This window comes from Schistocerca cancellata, chromosome 5, assembly GCF_023864275.1.
Source record: "Schistocerca cancellata isolate TAMUIC-IGC-003103 chromosome 5, iqSchCanc2.1, whole genome shotgun sequence".
NCBI classification, from domain to species: Eukaryota; Metazoa; Arthropoda; class Insecta; order Orthoptera; family Acrididae; genus Schistocerca; species Schistocerca cancellata.
Genome location: NC_064630.1, coordinates 591,546,213 through 591,562,976, shown reverse-complemented (window position 1 = coordinate 591,562,976; position 16,764 = coordinate 591,546,213).

Below are 16,764 nucleotides of genomic sequence, written 5' to 3'. Positions count from 1 at the left end.
CGACGCACGGATGCACGCCAAGACCGTAGGATCCTACGCAGTGCCGTAGGGGACCGCACCGCCACTTCCCAGCAAATTAGGGACACTGTTGCTCCTGGGGTATCGGCGAGGACCATTCGCAACCGTCTCTATTAAGCTGGGCTACGGTCCCGCACACCGTTAGGCCGTCTTCCGCTCACGCCCCAACATCGTGCAGCCCGCCTCCAGTGGTGTCGCGACAGGCGTGAATGGAGGGACGAATGGAGACGTGTCGTCTTCAGCGATGAGAGTCGCTTCTGCCTTGGTGCCAATGATGGTCGTATGCGTGTTTGGCGCCGTGCAGGTGAGCGCCACAATCAGGACTGCATACGACCGAGGCACACAGGGCCAACACCCGGCATCATGGTGTGGGGAGCGATCTCCTACACTGGCCGTACACTACTGGTGATCGTCGAGGGGACACTGAATAGTGCACGGTACATCCAAACCGTCATCGAACCCATCGTTCTACCATTCCTAGACCGGCAAGGGAACTTGCTGTTCCAACAGGACAATGCACGTCCGCATGTATCCCGTGCCACCCAACGTGCTCTAGAAGGTGTAAGTCAACTACCCTGGCCAGCAAGATCTCCGGATCTGTCCCCCCATTGAGCACGTTTGGGACTGGATGAAGCGTCGTCTCACGCGGTCTGCACGTCCAGCACGAACGCTGGTCCAACTGAGGCGCCAGGTGGAAATGGCATGGCAAGCCGTTCCACAGGACTACATCCAGCATCTCTACGATCGTCTCCATGGGAGAATAGCAGCCTGCATTGCTGCGAAAGGTGGATATACACTGTACTAGTGCCGACATTGTGCATGCTCTGTTGCCTGTGTCTATGTGCCTGTGGTTCTGTCAGTGTGATCATGTGATGTATCTGACCCCAGGAATGTGTCAATAAAGTTTCCCCTTCCTGGGACAATGAATTCACGGTGTTCTTATTTCAATTTCCAGGAGTGTATATCCCTAGAGTAATCATGTAAAGCCGGTTCTTGATACTTTGTTAATAGACTTTCTCGGGATAGTTTACATCTGTCTTCAAGAGTCTGCCATTTAAGTGACACTCTCCAACGGATTAAACAAACCTGTGACCATTCGTGCTACCCTTCTCTGTATACGTTCAATATCCCCTGTTAGTCGTATCTGGTATGGGTCCCACACACTTGAGCAATATTCTAGGATGGGTCGCACGAGTGATTTGTAACCAATCTCTTCTGTAGACTGATTGCACTTTCCCAGTATTCTACCAATAAACCGAAGTCTATATCCTGCTTTACCCACTACAGAAGCTATGTGGTCACTTCATTTCATGTCCCTACAGAGTGTTACACCCAGGTATTTGTATGAGTTCGCCGATTCCAACAGTCACTCACTGATGTTATAATCATAGGATACCACGTTTTTTCGTTTTGTGAAATGCAAAAATTTACATTTCTGGACATTTAGAGCAAGTTGCCAATCCCTGCATCATGGTGAAATCTTATCAAAATCTGACTGAATATTCATGCAGATTCTCTCAGATAGTGCTTCATTGTAAGTAACTGCATCATCTGGGAAAAACCTGGTTTTACTATTAACATTGTCTGCGAGGTCATTAATTTACAACTTGAACAGCAAGGATTCCAACACACTTCCCCGGGTCCCGCACAAATTTTCACTGTCGTCATTCCATTATACAGGTGACGATAGTTCATATTCACGACTGCAAATACATTTATGTATTTCATGATGGCTGTAGGCGCCGCAGGGCCTGTTCCTTCGGACGCATATGCATGTCCGAAGGAATAACACAAGCACTGCAGTAGCGCATAAATTTCGTATACAGATATCTTGTCTAAAACATTTTGCAATTGGTTTTGATAATGTGATAATGTGTAATTACAAGCTACCGCAGTGAAGTACAAAATCTGAAATCTATTAGATTAAATTCTCTTCTATTTCTCATGAAAATAATCATAATGAAATATTTTTCTCAAAATCCTTCTAACTCTTTCCTCATCTCAAATAATTACTCAGTAAATCAACATGTTCCACTTCCTCAGGATGTAACTGCAACTGTACACTCGGCCTATGCAGTACTACAACTCCTGACACACTACTGCCGACTACTGTGTCTTCTCTTGTCACGATTAACTGTGCGCATCATCCCCCGTGCATTTTGCAAAGCAGAGATGGTCCAAGCAAGACTCCAGGTGACACGACATCTCTGATGATATAGTTTCAAACAGTACAAAGGCGCTTACTCGTTCATGACATCAAAATATCAGAGAAATACCCATGAAATTAACTACAGCCCCCTATCACAGCCCCTCTGCCTCTCCGGCCAGAAATTTTCAGAGTAAGATCTATAATTGACAAAGGTTAATCAGCAAAATTTGTTAACGAAGTTAAAATTTTTTGATTAAGTACTACAATCATGATGAAAAAGTGCTTAAGTCTAAGTAATACAATAACAATAGCGATTACAAAAGGAATAAATCATTGTGCACAGCCCACGAATGTAGTCGTAAGCATCGGTATCCAAAAGCTAACAAATGAAAAATCTTTATGACTTAGAAATGCTAGATATAATCTTCTGTCTTTTCTTTTTATAAGTTCGCTTTCATAACATTAGTTGCTGCAAGGAAAACGCACTATACATAGTCTATGAAATGTTTTGCTAAAAAATTAGTTTTGTCACAAATGTTAGATTTCACTCCACTAGTGTTTGTAGTGTCTTGAGTATAGAATCGATAAAATATATGCAATAGAACTCGGTACAGAGCTCAGCATCATAGCCTTGTAGAATCGTTTATTGAAGTGATCATTGTCGAAGACTCTGTGTAAGATACAAATTGTTTTCATTCCATTGCCATCGGCAACCATAAAACAAGCAGATTTGTTGAGAGGAAGGTGTTTCAGTCTATCAAATTCTCTGCTGACAACTCAAAGCCAAATACACACATCAAAAAAGTTTTGCATCACCCCGATTCCGAGAATTCCGTAACCTGTCCAGAAAATTGGAACAGAGATCAACATAAACATCATTTGGCCCTTTTTTTGCTTATGAAAACCACACATTGCATGTTATATCACTATACAGTGAGACCTTCAGAGCTGGTGATCCAGATTGCTGTACTCATCGGTACCTCTAATACCCAGTAGCACGTCCTGTTGCATTGATGCCTGCCTGTATTCGTCGTGGCATACTATCCACAAGTTCATCAAGGCAATGTTGCTCCACATTGTCCCACACCTCAACAGCGATTCTCAGAGTGGTTGGTGGGTCACGTCATCCGTAAACAGCCCTTTCCAATCTATCCCAGGACTGTTCGATAGGGTTCATGTCTGGTTAACATGCTGCCCAGTCTAGTCAAGCGATGTCGTTATCCTGAAGGAAGTCATTCACAAGATGTGTTCGATGGGGACGCGAATTGTCGTCCATGAAGACGAATGCCTTACCAGTATGCTACCGATATGGTTGCAGTATCGGTCGGAGGATGGCTTCACTTATCGTACAGCCGTTACGGCGTCTTCCATGACCACCAGCGCCGTACTCGGGCCCACATAATGCCACCCCAAAACAGCAGGAAATCTACACCTTGCTGCACTCGCTAGACAGTGTGTCTAAGGCGTTCAGCCTGACCGGGTTGCTTCCAAACACGTCTCCGACGATTGTCCGGTTGAAGGCACATGCGACACTCATCGGTGAAGAGAACGTGATGCCAATCCTGAGCGGTCCATTCGGCGTGTTGTTGGGCCCATTTGAATCGCGCTGCTTGGTGTCGTGGTTGCAAAGATGGACCTCGCCATGGACGTCGGAAGTGAAGTTGCTCATCATGCAGCCTATTGCACACAGTTTGAGTTGTAACACGACGTCCTGTGGGTGCACGGAAAGCATGATTCGACATGGTTGTTTTGCTGTCAGGGTTCCTCAGAGCCATAATTCGTAGGTAGCGGTCATCCACTGCAGTAGTAGCACTTGGGCGGCCTGAGCGAGGCACATCATCGGCAATTCCTGTCTCTCTGTATCTCCTCCATGTCCGAACAACATCGCATTGGTTCACTCCGAGACGCGTGGACACTTCACTTGTTGAGAGCCCTTTCTGACACAAAATAAAAATGCGGACGCGATCGAGCCGCGGTATTGACCGTCTAGGCATGGTTGAACTACAGACAACACTAGCCGTGTACCTCCTTCGTGGTAGAATGCTGGTACTGATCTGCTGTCGGACCCCTTCCTTCTAATAGGTGCTGCTCATGCATGTCTGTTTACATATTTGGGCGTGTTTAGTGACATCTCTGAACAGTCAAAGGGGCTCTGGTTGTGACACAATATCCACAGTCAACGTCTATCTTTAGGAGTTCTGTGGACTGGGGTGATGCAAAACTTTTTTGATGTGTGTATATCTCACAGCCGCGAATAATATGACTGTACATCAATCTTGTAGAATCGTTTCTTGAAGTGATCATTGCCGAAGACTCAGTGTAAGATACAAATTGTTTTCATTCCACTGCATTGGCAACCATATCACAAGCAGATTTGTTCATGTGTGAGTAGGCTAGGAGCACACTCAGGGGAAATTGTATCAGTCCCTTAATTTCTCTGCTGACAACTTAAAGCCAAGTATATCTCACAACCATGCTACTGAGCGTAAATGGCTCTGAGCACTACGCGACTTAACTTCTGAGGTCATCAGTCACCTAAAACTTAGAACTAATTAAACCTAACTAACCTAAGGACATCACACACATCCATGCCCGAGGCAGGATTCGAACCTGCGACCGTAGCGGTCGCTCGGTTCCAGACTGTAGCGCCTAGAACCGCACGGCCACTCCGGCCGGCACTGAGCGTAAAGTTCCATTTTTGGCACAAAAGTATTTTAAGTGCAATTGAAGAGAGCTTTGCTGTCTCTGTTGCGAAAACGTACATTTATTTTGCTTAGACCTACCACAGTCCACGTGTCCAAGCATTGGTCTTAAACATATGTGCAATCAAAGAATTAAATAGAGGTAAATGTTGTAACATATTACATATGTGGGCAAACGTAGAAGCTGAAGCCTACGCACTGCCTTTGTCACCGTACAGAGCCGGTAGAAACGTGTTCCTAGTGCCCCACGTTCGAATCAGTGGTAGGCTGACTCACTGAAAAGCGTCGATCACCCCCTACGGCTCTGCATAGGCGACTTGACGTCCATTCGTCCAACACTTCATGATCATCCTGTGCGGCGGTTTACAGGTGTTGAAGCATTCTCTCAGAGATATTGGAGACCTGCCTTAGACGCTGTTAAGATCGGAAAACCGAATTCTTGTGTCATCACTGATTGGCTGCGACCCATGCAATAAGTTCCTCTCGTTCAAAGTCTGTTGACTCACGACTTCCTGCTACTTCATCACATACCTAACTATAATAGACTTTTTTTATTTGCTGCTTTCAATTTTAAATTTGGCTACGAGACAGCAACCGTACAAGAATACGATCTGTATAATACAGCCAACCCGTTGCAGCAAGATTTTACTGTAACGTGGTTTCGACACCGACTATGGATGTCTTCATTAGAAATCCAAACAATTACGTGCAGTAACAGCTGAACAGATTTACGGGCAAAATGCTCTTGTCGTGTAAAATATATCATAAGACGACAATATTTAAACCATGCAAAATTACAGACATGGCAGCTAACATTAAACTGGTAACTGTCAGTAAAATTATAGCTGTAGCTATGATTATACTCACAGTTAAGTTACCAATTTTACGTCAGTTCCAATGTCTGTAATTTTATATGCTTAAATATTATCATCTTATGAAGTATTTTATACGACGAGAACATTTAGCTCTTAAAACTGTTCAGCTGTTACTGCTCGTAATTGTTTGGATTTCTAATGAAGATACTTATAGTCGGTGTCGAAACCATGTTAAAAGTAAAATCTTGCTGCAACCGGTTGGCTGTATAATACAAATGACTAGCTGCTTTGTTTTCAGTGACCTTCTTAAGGTGGGTCATGACTTGGACACGTAGTCGCTATGTCCAGTAGAGGTTTCTAAAGAGGGGTGCACCGCACTAACTTAGGCTATGGTATAGTTCTGTCAATAGTGCAGAATTGTACTGTTGTACGTCTGTTGTCGCTTTCTTCGTCTTCTTCTCTTTCTTCTCCTTTTTCTTCTTCTTCTGCATCTCATCTACGCAACACGACATGAGGTAGCAAATAGGCTTGTCGTCTGTGTGCCTGTGTTTGTATGTGGTCTTCGCATGTAGCTTTGGAGATGATGTCTGTTAGTGTGCTGTACTGGGTTCATCGCTCTTTGTTACTAATTATTGTGTATATATAGTATTGATGTTATGTGTCTCCGGTGTTTCTGTATTATCAGTGGAGAAAGTCAGTGCGTTCTGAGGAACTTCGTCCCCAAATGTACATGTTGGTGTTTACCTATGACTCGCGTGTTTTACGTGCGTGGAATAAAGTCTATGTCCAGTTAAGAAACGCACCATCCCTCGGATGTGTTTCATTTTTAACCGCCCTCTTGTATCGGAGCGGAAATTATACACTCTTATCACTTGTGTCCCACTTATCTTGCCAAGTAACTACGCGCCACAATTTAAGTTGGCGTATGGATTGTATAGATACACTGGTAATTCTGTTGGTCGAGCTACCCCATCAGTCACCAGTACATTGCAGACTGATCTTTCATGGTGATTTGAATCGGGTATATTCCGAGTAGTACGAACAGTGTTATTACTAAGGTGGCAACGAACTCAACCGACAGAGCAAGACTGTCCTCGTCTCACCGACACCTTATTAGTGACTTGACCCAGTCTGTGTGCCCACGTATTGACTGCAAAGCTAAGAACTGATTCGGAGAGGGCACAGCGTTATGTTCGTATAGTCATCAGAGGCTGTCTGTACGTGCTTGAATTTATCCTCGCCAGTTTAGTAGTGTTTTTTCTGTTTCGTTGTTAACCTTACATGTTCAAAGACGTTTATTTTTCGTCTATATGTAAGTCCTTGAATTCAGACTTGCCAGTCGTGTCGTATTTTTCCTGCTTTGTTGTTAACCTTAAACGATCATAGAAATTTGATTTGTCGTCTAGCGCATCACGATTGCTCGTTCGATATTTTTGTGTCCCCATGATTTACTGAGCCGTTCCTTTTCAGTGATCCCTTTGCTAGTGAGTCTATAACAAACTGCTCGGTTTCGCGTATACACTCGGGCCATTGGCCGCCGCTTGCACAACATTAGGGCGTTCCACACGGTACATCTTCATATGGGACGAGTTAGTCATTCAGTTTACATTTCATCACTTTGATCCCGTTTCTTCCTTTGGTATCATTATGTATATTCCCGAAAGAATGAAATACATTCAGCAAGGCTCCATCATTTGTACACATTCAGACACCAAAATTTGGCCATAACATTCCCTTTCGCATCTACAGAGCTTCGTGTTCTCTTATACGTTGTCATTTTTGACAACGACACTTAACTGTCAACAGTTGCCACCATAATCCCGGCCGATACTGCTTTACCTCTGCTCATTAGTGCAACATTCACGTTTATGCGTTGTATCGCCAGCGCGATTTTGTTAACTAGAAAACACTGAGGTGCCGAAAGTTATGAGCCACCTCCTAATATCGTGTCAGACCTCCTTTTGCCCGATGTAGTGCGGCGGTTCAACGTGACATGGACTTGTTGGAAGTCCCCTACAGAAATACTGAACCATGCTGTCTCTATAGCCGTCTATAATTGCGACCAAATAATTCACTCGAATTGTGCAGAATATTCTTCAAACTAATCGCGAACAATTGTGGCCTGGTGACGTGGCGCATTATCATCCGACAGAAACTCCATCGTTGTTTGGGATCATGAAGTCCATGAATGACGGCAAACGGTCTCCAAGTAGCCGAACATTCAGAGGACCCAGTCCATTCCATGTAAACACGGCATACACCACTATGGAGCCAACACCAGCTTGCACAGTGTGTTGTTGAGAACTTTGACCCTGAATGACGGCAAACGAAGTAGCCGAACATTCAGAGGACCCAGTCCATTCAATGTAAACACGGCATATACCACAATGGAGCCAACACCAGCATGCACAGTGTGTTGTTGAGAACTTTGGCCCATGGCTTCGTGGGGTCTATGCCACACTAGAACCCCACCATCAGTTCTTACCAACTGAAATTAGGACCCATCTGACCAGATCACAGTTTTCCAGTAGTCTAGAGTCCAACCGTCATGGTCACGAACCCATGAAAGGCGCTGTAGGTGATGTCGTGCTGTTAGCAAAGGCACTCGTCTTGGTCTTGCACAGTGTGTTGTTGTGAACTTTGGCCCTGAATGACGGCAAACGAAGTAGCCGAACATTCAGAGGACCCAGTCCATTCAATGTAAACACGGCATATACCACAATGGAGCCAACACCAGCATGCACAATGTGTTGTTGAGAACTTTGGCCCATGGCTTCGTGGGGTCTATGCCACACTAGAACCCCACCATCAGTTCTTACCAACTGAAATTAGGACCCATCTGACCAGATCACAGTTTTCCAGTAGTCTAGAGTCCAACCGTCATGGTCACGAACCCAGGAAAGGCGCTGTAGGTGATGTCGTGCTGTTAGCAAAGGCACTCGTCTTGGTCTTGCACAGTGTGTTGTTGTGAACTTTGGCCCTGAATGACGGCAAACGAAGTAGCCGAACATTCAGAGGACCCAGTCCATTCAATGTAAACACGGCATATACCACAATGGAGCCAACACCAGCATGCACAATGTGTTGTTGAGAACTTTGGCCCATGGCTTCGTGGGGTCTATGCCACACTAGAACCCCACCATCAGTTCTTACCAACTGAAATTAGGATCCATCTGACCAGATCACAGTTTTCCAGTAGTCTAGGGTCCAACCGTCATGGTCACGAACCCAGGAAAGGCGCTGTAGGTGATGTCGTGCTGTTAGCAAAGGCACTCGTCTTGGTCTTGCACAGTGTGTTGTTGTGAACTTTGGCCCTGAATGACGGCAAACGAAGTAGCCGAACATTCAGAGGACCCAGTCCATTCAATGTAAACACGGCATATACCACAATGGAGCCAACACCAGCATGCACAATGTGTTGTTGAGAACTTTGGCCCATGGCTTCGTGGGGTCTATGCCACACAAGAACCCCACCATCAGTTCTTACCAACTGAAATTAGGACCCATCTGACCAGATCACAGTTTTCCAGTAGTCTAGAGTCCAACCGTCATGGTTACGAACCCAGGAAAGGCGCTGTAGGTGATGTCGTGCTGTTAGCAAAGGCACTCGTCTTGGTCGTCTGCTGTCCTAGCCCACTAACACCAAATTTCGCCGCATTATCCTAATGGCTACGTTCGTCGTACGCCCCATATTGATTTCTGCAGTTATTCCCACAGCGTTTCTCGTCTGTTAGCACTGACAACTCTCCGCAAAGGCCGCTGCTCTTGTCGTTAAGTGGAGGCCGTCGGCCACTGCATTGTCCCTGATGAGAGGTAATGCTTGAAATGTGATATTCTCGAAACACTCTTGACACTGTAGATCGGGGAATACTGAATTCCCTGTCCTCCGGAAAGGAATGTCCCCTGCGTCTAGTTCCAACTAACATTCCTCGTTCAGAGTCTGTTAATCCCCGCTGTGCGGCCATAATCAAGTCGGAAACCTTTTCACAATGAATCTCCCGAGTGCGAATGACAGCTCCGCCAATGCACTGTCCTTTTATACCTTATGAACGCGATACTACAGCCATCTGTATGTGTGCATATCGTTATCCCATGACTTGTCACCTCAGTGTATAAAATCTACGTCCCTTTATCACTTATCTGCCATTCATCTTGCTGCTTTATATCCATGTGCCACTATTTAAGTTGGTGCTTCGTTTGTAAAGGTACATTGGTAATTGTGTTTACCTGCTCTAGTCTCCTCATCTGTAATCAGTACATTGCAGCCCAATATCTGAAGGTGATATGATCGGATATATTCCTAGTAACACGCATAATGCTGTCGCCGAGGTGGTACCGAACGCCACTGACAGTCTGAGCAAGACACTCCGTCCGATCGACGCGTGGTCGCTGTGACTGAGCGGTTCCAGGCGCTTCAGTCCGGAGCCGCGCTGCTGCTACGGTCGGAGGTTCGAATCCTGCCTCGGGCATGGATGTGTGTGATGTCCTTAGGTTAATTAGGTTTAAGTAGTTCTAAGTCTAGGGGACTGATGACCTCAGATGTTAACTGCCATAGTGCTTAGAGTCATTTGAACTGGTCACTAGGGTTAGTCTATGTGCCCCTGCATTGTTGCAAAGCTTAGTACTGATTCGAACTTGGCGCAGCGGTACATCCGCATTAGTAGAGGCAGTCGCTACGCACTTGAATTTAGCGTCGCTTGTTCGTGTAGTATTCTTCTGCTTTGTCTGCTGTCAACTTCGCCTGTTCATGGAAGTTTAATTTCTGATCTATGTATACTCCAGGATAAAGTGTCAAAATCGCTCGCTTGATATTTTTGCCTCCACTCTTCACTGAAAAGTTCCTCTTCGGTGATCCCTCCAGTAGTGAGTCTACAATAGACTGCTCGGTTCTCGTGTGTACACTCAAGCGCCGGCCGTGGTGGCCGAGCGGTTCTAGGCCCTGCAGTCTGGAACCGCGCGACCACTACGGTCGCAGGTTCGAATCCTGCCTCGGGCGTGGGTGTGTGTGATGTCCTTAGGTTAGTTAGGTTTAAGTAGTTCTAAGTTATAGGGGACTGATGACCTCAGAAGTTAAGTCCCATAGTGCTCAGAGCCATTTGAACCATTTGTACACTCAAGTCATTCGCCGGATCTAACAGCAAGTTTAGGGCGTCATACACGGACACACGATACGTGACTTTCAACCAATAATTTATAATCGTTCACTTCATCCCCTTTCTTTTTTCGGTTTCCCTAACTGTAATTGCTTTCCATCTTATACAGAGTGTTGTTTTTCGAAGCAATGAAATAGATACAGTAAAAATCCACCATTGGTACACATTAGAAACGGCAGAAGTTCGACGTAGTGCCATTTCGCGTTGACAGAGGTAGCGTTCTCTTTTATACGTTGTCACTGGCAGACAACAACACACAACTTTCAACATTTGGCACCAGAATCGCGTTTGATATCGCTTTGCCTCTGTTCGTTATTGCAATCTTTAGGCGTACACGTTGTGTTGCCAAAGCGTTTTTGTTAGCTCGAATATCTGTTCTACTTCTGTGTCGATCCTTTGGCTATCTGCATTTCCCTCTTCGCCGTCTCGCGCGGCCACTTAGGCTGGTCGCTAGTGCGACGCTGGACCTTGGCGGCGGGCTTATCTGTAGTTTTTTTGCACGTCTCGTCTGCGTATAGCGGGAGCGTGCTCTGTGCCCCTAGTGCTCCCACAAGACTCGTGCGCCGCTGGCTGGCAGAAATTCTTCCACTCCGTAGTAGCGGAGGAGACCCAGTCCCTATTGCGTCCTGCGCACAAAGTCAGCTTCAACGGAGCACGAAACTCACTCTGGGCCGTATGAATAAACTGAAGCAAACGCTTCTCCTTCGATTTTTGAAACTTAGGTTTCGGAATTTATGAATAAAATATGAAGTAAGTAGCTTGTGAGGACAAAGCGGAGCAAGAAGCTTTTCCTCCACCTTGTGCTCTGGCTTCCGCATTAGGTAACTTGTATGGATAAAAATAAGCTCTGACCTTCATTCTGGAAGCAAATAGCTTTTAAAATGTGAAGCCTAGTCAGTAGAGGGCTCACGTTTGCAGAATACAGATATGCCTCAAGTAGCAGCATGTGTACACCATGAAAAATGCTACAGACCATGTAGATGTCCACCGGGAGATCATTATAAAACTCTTTATTGTTTCAACGAAGAAAATGTTAAATGGATTGCGAATCATTTTCTGCCACACACGGGGGAAATGGCTCTAAGCACTATGGGACTTAACATCTGAGGTCATAAATGCCCTAGACTTAAACTACTTAAACCTAATTAATCTAAGGACATCACACACATCCATGGCCGAGGTAGGATTCGAACCTGCGACCGTAGCAGTCCCGCGGTTCCGGACTGAAGCGTCTAGAATTGCTCGGCCACAGCAGCCGGCACACGGGGGAAAGAAGAGGTTGAGCTCTAACGTCAGAACAGAGGACGAAGATTTTCCTTCGGTATGTAGCTGATGCATGGTTCTAGCCCAGCGTAGCAGAAGTAAAACAGTGAGTAAAACAGTGAATAGTGTTTCATAAAAGACAAGGGAAAAAGTTGACTTGTGGATCAAATTTCCGTCGTCACCACATGATGTGACTGGTGTAAGAAACGTGCGGCTAGAAAAATGTAAATTTCCAAGCTCTATTTGTGTAATTGGTTCCACGTACGTGCGAATTCCGAAACATATGAAGTATGGCGGCGAATATATCGATAGAAACGGTTACGTTAGTACAGATGTGCAGGCTACATACAGTATAAAGGAACAGTTCACTAGCGTCGAAGCTAGCTGGCCCGGGTAAGTACGCGACAATTAAATAAGGAGAAATTCAACTGGTACCAGCCTGTGTAATTTTGTGGTACTAAGCACTTTCGTCTCATCTGTTTCTGGAAAACATTTTGCTTTCTTCGGGGGTCGTCGCCTGTTATATGAACTTGCTCTAGACGAGGGGGATGATGAGGCAGCACGAGGTGTAAGATATTCTGTTCATAGAAATATATGTGTATGCCAAAGATTCCCATAATCAGCAACCAAACTGGAATTTCTCTCAACGAATAAAGCATTATCAAAGCTCAAAGTAGTTTATAGATATAAGCAACTGCCGGAAGCTTCTAAACTCAAAATGCTGCATTATTTCTGAAATAAAACGCGATTAATGCAGAGACAATAGAAAGTTCGCCAACGGGTGCTTTGTGGTCTCTGCATATACCGTGCTTCCATGTGAATCAGATGAAGACCTCTTTAATCGTCACGTTACATGTGCACACCTGCAACAAACAAAGCGAAAGGAAGCCTTACGGCCAACAAAAAGGCGAAATCAGATGCCTGCGCTTATTCAACGAAGATTGCTGACAAAGCAGACGAAGCAATCTGCTAGAAGCTTTTGCTTTTGTGTTAGAAGTGTAGGAGGAAATGGTAAAGGTTGTTCATACAGTCTGAAGTAAAAGCTTTGCTTCTTCCTTCTGCACGCAAGTAAATGCTCTGACTTCTACCTTTATTTTCCAAGCTTGTACTTCAGTTTTATTCATACCGCCCACGCCTGGCTTTCAAATGGTTCAGATAAATGGTTCTAAGCACTATGGGACTTAACATCTGAGGTCATCAGTCCCCTAGACTTAGAACTACTTAAACCTAACTAACCTAAGGACATCACACACATCCATGCCTTAGGCAGGATTCGAACCTGCGACCATAGCAGCAGGGCAGTTCCGGACTGAAGCGCCTAGAACCGGTCGGCCACAGCGGCCGGCATCTGGCTTTGTACCGTCTACATCTACAACGTCTGCCTAACGTGATGCCGGGGTAGAGCACCATCTCACTCCACAGTATTGCAAATCCCTTCCTAGTAAAGAATAACAGTAGTGCTGTCATTGCTCTTGTGAAGACCACTATAGCTTCATTACTGGCATGAAGCTAATCGACATTCTGTCATTTGTAGCGAGCGCGGCAGAAAACGAATGCCAATGCTTTTCGTGGAGGTAAAATGAAATGGTCGTATGGCATTGCCGACTGGGAGGCCCCGTCCGGGGAAATTCGACCGCCGACTGCGAGTCCTGATACAGTCGGCGCCACACAGGGCGACTCGCGTACCGCTGATGACGATGAAATGTAGATGAAGACAACACAACACACAGTCCACGAGAGGACATCTCTAAGCCGGCCGGGGATCGAACTCGGGCCCGCTGCTTGGGAGGCAAGCACGTAACCCTTTTTTGTTTGTGGAATCTCATTTTGTTCGTTGTAGTTCGTTGCATTTGTTCGTGGCGGACGTCCCCTGATGCCCGTTGAAGTTCGTTATTGATCCAGTCACTCAGTTTTTTTTTATTACAGAGGGCAGCTAACCCTCTGACCGAACACGCTGAGCTACCGTGCCGGCTTCAGCTAAGCAGCCGGACTTCGTGGAGGTGGTCATGACACCGTAAACTCCGGACCGGAGCCCAGCGGAATGTCAAACTGCTCCGCGTCTCTGCACCACTGACTGAGCATCCGAGCAACACGCATTTCTCGAGAAACGACTGAAGAATTCTGTAGATATTACTTCCACACTCAAGAGAACTTTGTACAAGGCTACAGCCCTCCAACGAGTCACTGTCAACATTTCCCTATGGACCTTAGTTTTTTAAACATGCATCTTTTGGATGTTGTACCTTAGTTTTAGCTGTTTTACCCACTCTTGTTAGTGTTATCTTCAGTGGGTCTTATTTAATATTCTTCCTCACACGACGCTGTAAGTTACTTGTATCTGTAGTTTTACATCTACCATGCATTTTACGGCTGATCTACATATACATCTATATTCCCCAAGTCCCCTTACGGTGCGGAGGGTACTTTGTACACCACTGTCACTCCCGCTTTTCCTGTCCCAGTCACGAATGGTTCGCGGGAAGAACGATTGTTGGCAGCGCCCCGTGTGAGCTCGAATCTAATTTTAAGTCATGTTCTTTTCCCTAGATATACATAGGAGGGCCGGTCGGAGTGGCCGAGCGGTTCTAGGCGCTACAGTCTGCAACAGCGCGACCGCTACGGTCGCAGGTTCGAATCCTGCCTCGGGCATAGCTGTGTGTGATATCCTTAGGTTAGTTATGTTTAAGTAGTTCTAAGATCTAGGGGACTGATGACCTCAGCAGTTAAGTCCCATAGTGCTCAGAGCAATTTGAACCATTTTACATAGAGGAAGCAACATACCGGTCGACTCTACCAGGACAGTACAAGCTCGGAAGTTTAACTGTAAAATGTACCGTGATTGAGAACTCCTCTCTTGCATCGTCTGCCACTGTAGTTGTCTGAGCATCTCCGTGACGCTTTCGTCCTTAGCAAAAGTTCCTGCAACAAAATGCGCTGCTTTTCTTTCGATGTTCGCTATTTGCTCTATCAGTCCGATCTGTTACAGATCACAGACTGACGAGTAATATTCAAGTATTGGTCCTTTGTGGATCGACTATGTTTCCTGAGGATTCTCCCACTGAAACTGCCATAACTGCGATTAGTTTTCTGTCGTCGTTCCACTTTAAATCGCTACGTGTCCATACTCCTGGATATTTAATTGATGTGACTGCTTCAAGTGATCGTTCGACAATCGTGTAAGCATACAATAATCTGTCTTTATCGTATTTATGGGAAAAACGTTACATTTGTTTATATTGACATTCAATTGCCAATACCTGCACCATTCGTCGATCCCCTGGCAGGTCTTCCTGCATGTCGCTATAAGTTTCAAGCGTTGCGACTTCTCACTTCCATACACCATAATCATCCACGAAAATCCCCGAGCTTCCAACGTTATTCACTTCGTCATTTATACATACTGTGAAACCTAATGGTCCTACAACACTCCCTTAAGGAATGCCCGAAGTTACTTATATGTCTGACAATAACTCTCCGTTGAGAGGAACTTGCGATGTCATGTTTGCAAGAAACTGTTCTGTCCAGTCACACAGCTGCTCTGATATTCCATACGCTCGTATTTTGTTCGTAAGGCGGCAGTACGGAACTGTATCGAGTTCTTTCCGGAAGTCAGGGAAGCCGGCATCAACCTCGCCGTCGGTATCTACTAGTCACGTATTATAATGGTTTACTCTTATTTCCCTTGTTTTAGACGTGTTAAAACATTTATTTCTTTTGTTAGTACAGTTCCATTTGCTTCAAACGCATTTTTTAGCAACAGTCGTATTTCTCTCGTTGTAGTTATTCACATGTGATACGAGGCGTACCCGAAAATGAATGTTAGCAGCAAATAATTAAGTTACACGAATGCAGTGCCATCTATTCATTGTATATGAAAGCTAAGACATCATTATTTTGATTCAATAATCGCTTCACTATTGTCGATAGTGAAACGTTCTTTAAATATAATGAAACAATAAACTTCACGATTAGGTTGAATGAATGTCTGAAGCGTGGAATGGGTACTGAATTCGAATTATCGTGAAGCGTGTTGTAACTGCTAGTGGTGTGCTCACTCTGTGTTACTGTAGAAAAACTTTGTACGAATCGATTGGGCAATGCAACTCCCAATACCAATGAAGAAATACAGTCACTGCAAAATACATTCAGCCCCTTAGGCACTGAATCCTAAGGCCCTGTTCAAACCTAATAACTTTGGTCCCTGTGCACATAACAAATAAATTAAATTGTCTTACCCCTAAAGCAGCAACGGAGCAACGCGATATATTCTGGTCTCTCATGAAAAACAAGAAGCTAGCTACAGGCTCAGCAGTGTGCAATGCTGGCCATAATACTTGAAATGCGCATGAAATTCTTTTGGCTGATAAACGAGAACATTTAAGAAAAGCCAACTTATAACACGCTACACGATAATTCGAGTTTAGTATCCATTCCACGGTTCAGACTTTCATTCAACGTAATCGTAAAGTTTCATTTCACTTTTTAAAGAACGCTACAATAGCAAACAACTAAGGCTCTGAAAATAATCGCTCCCACCAGCTGCTACGTGCGTGCTTTAATTCGATTTTTGTGGTACAAGGGATCTCTAGCTGCTCCAGTTAATCTGGAGTTTGCCTGGTTCATGAAGCTACAGTAACTGTTGAACGAAGGACTGAACCTTTGTA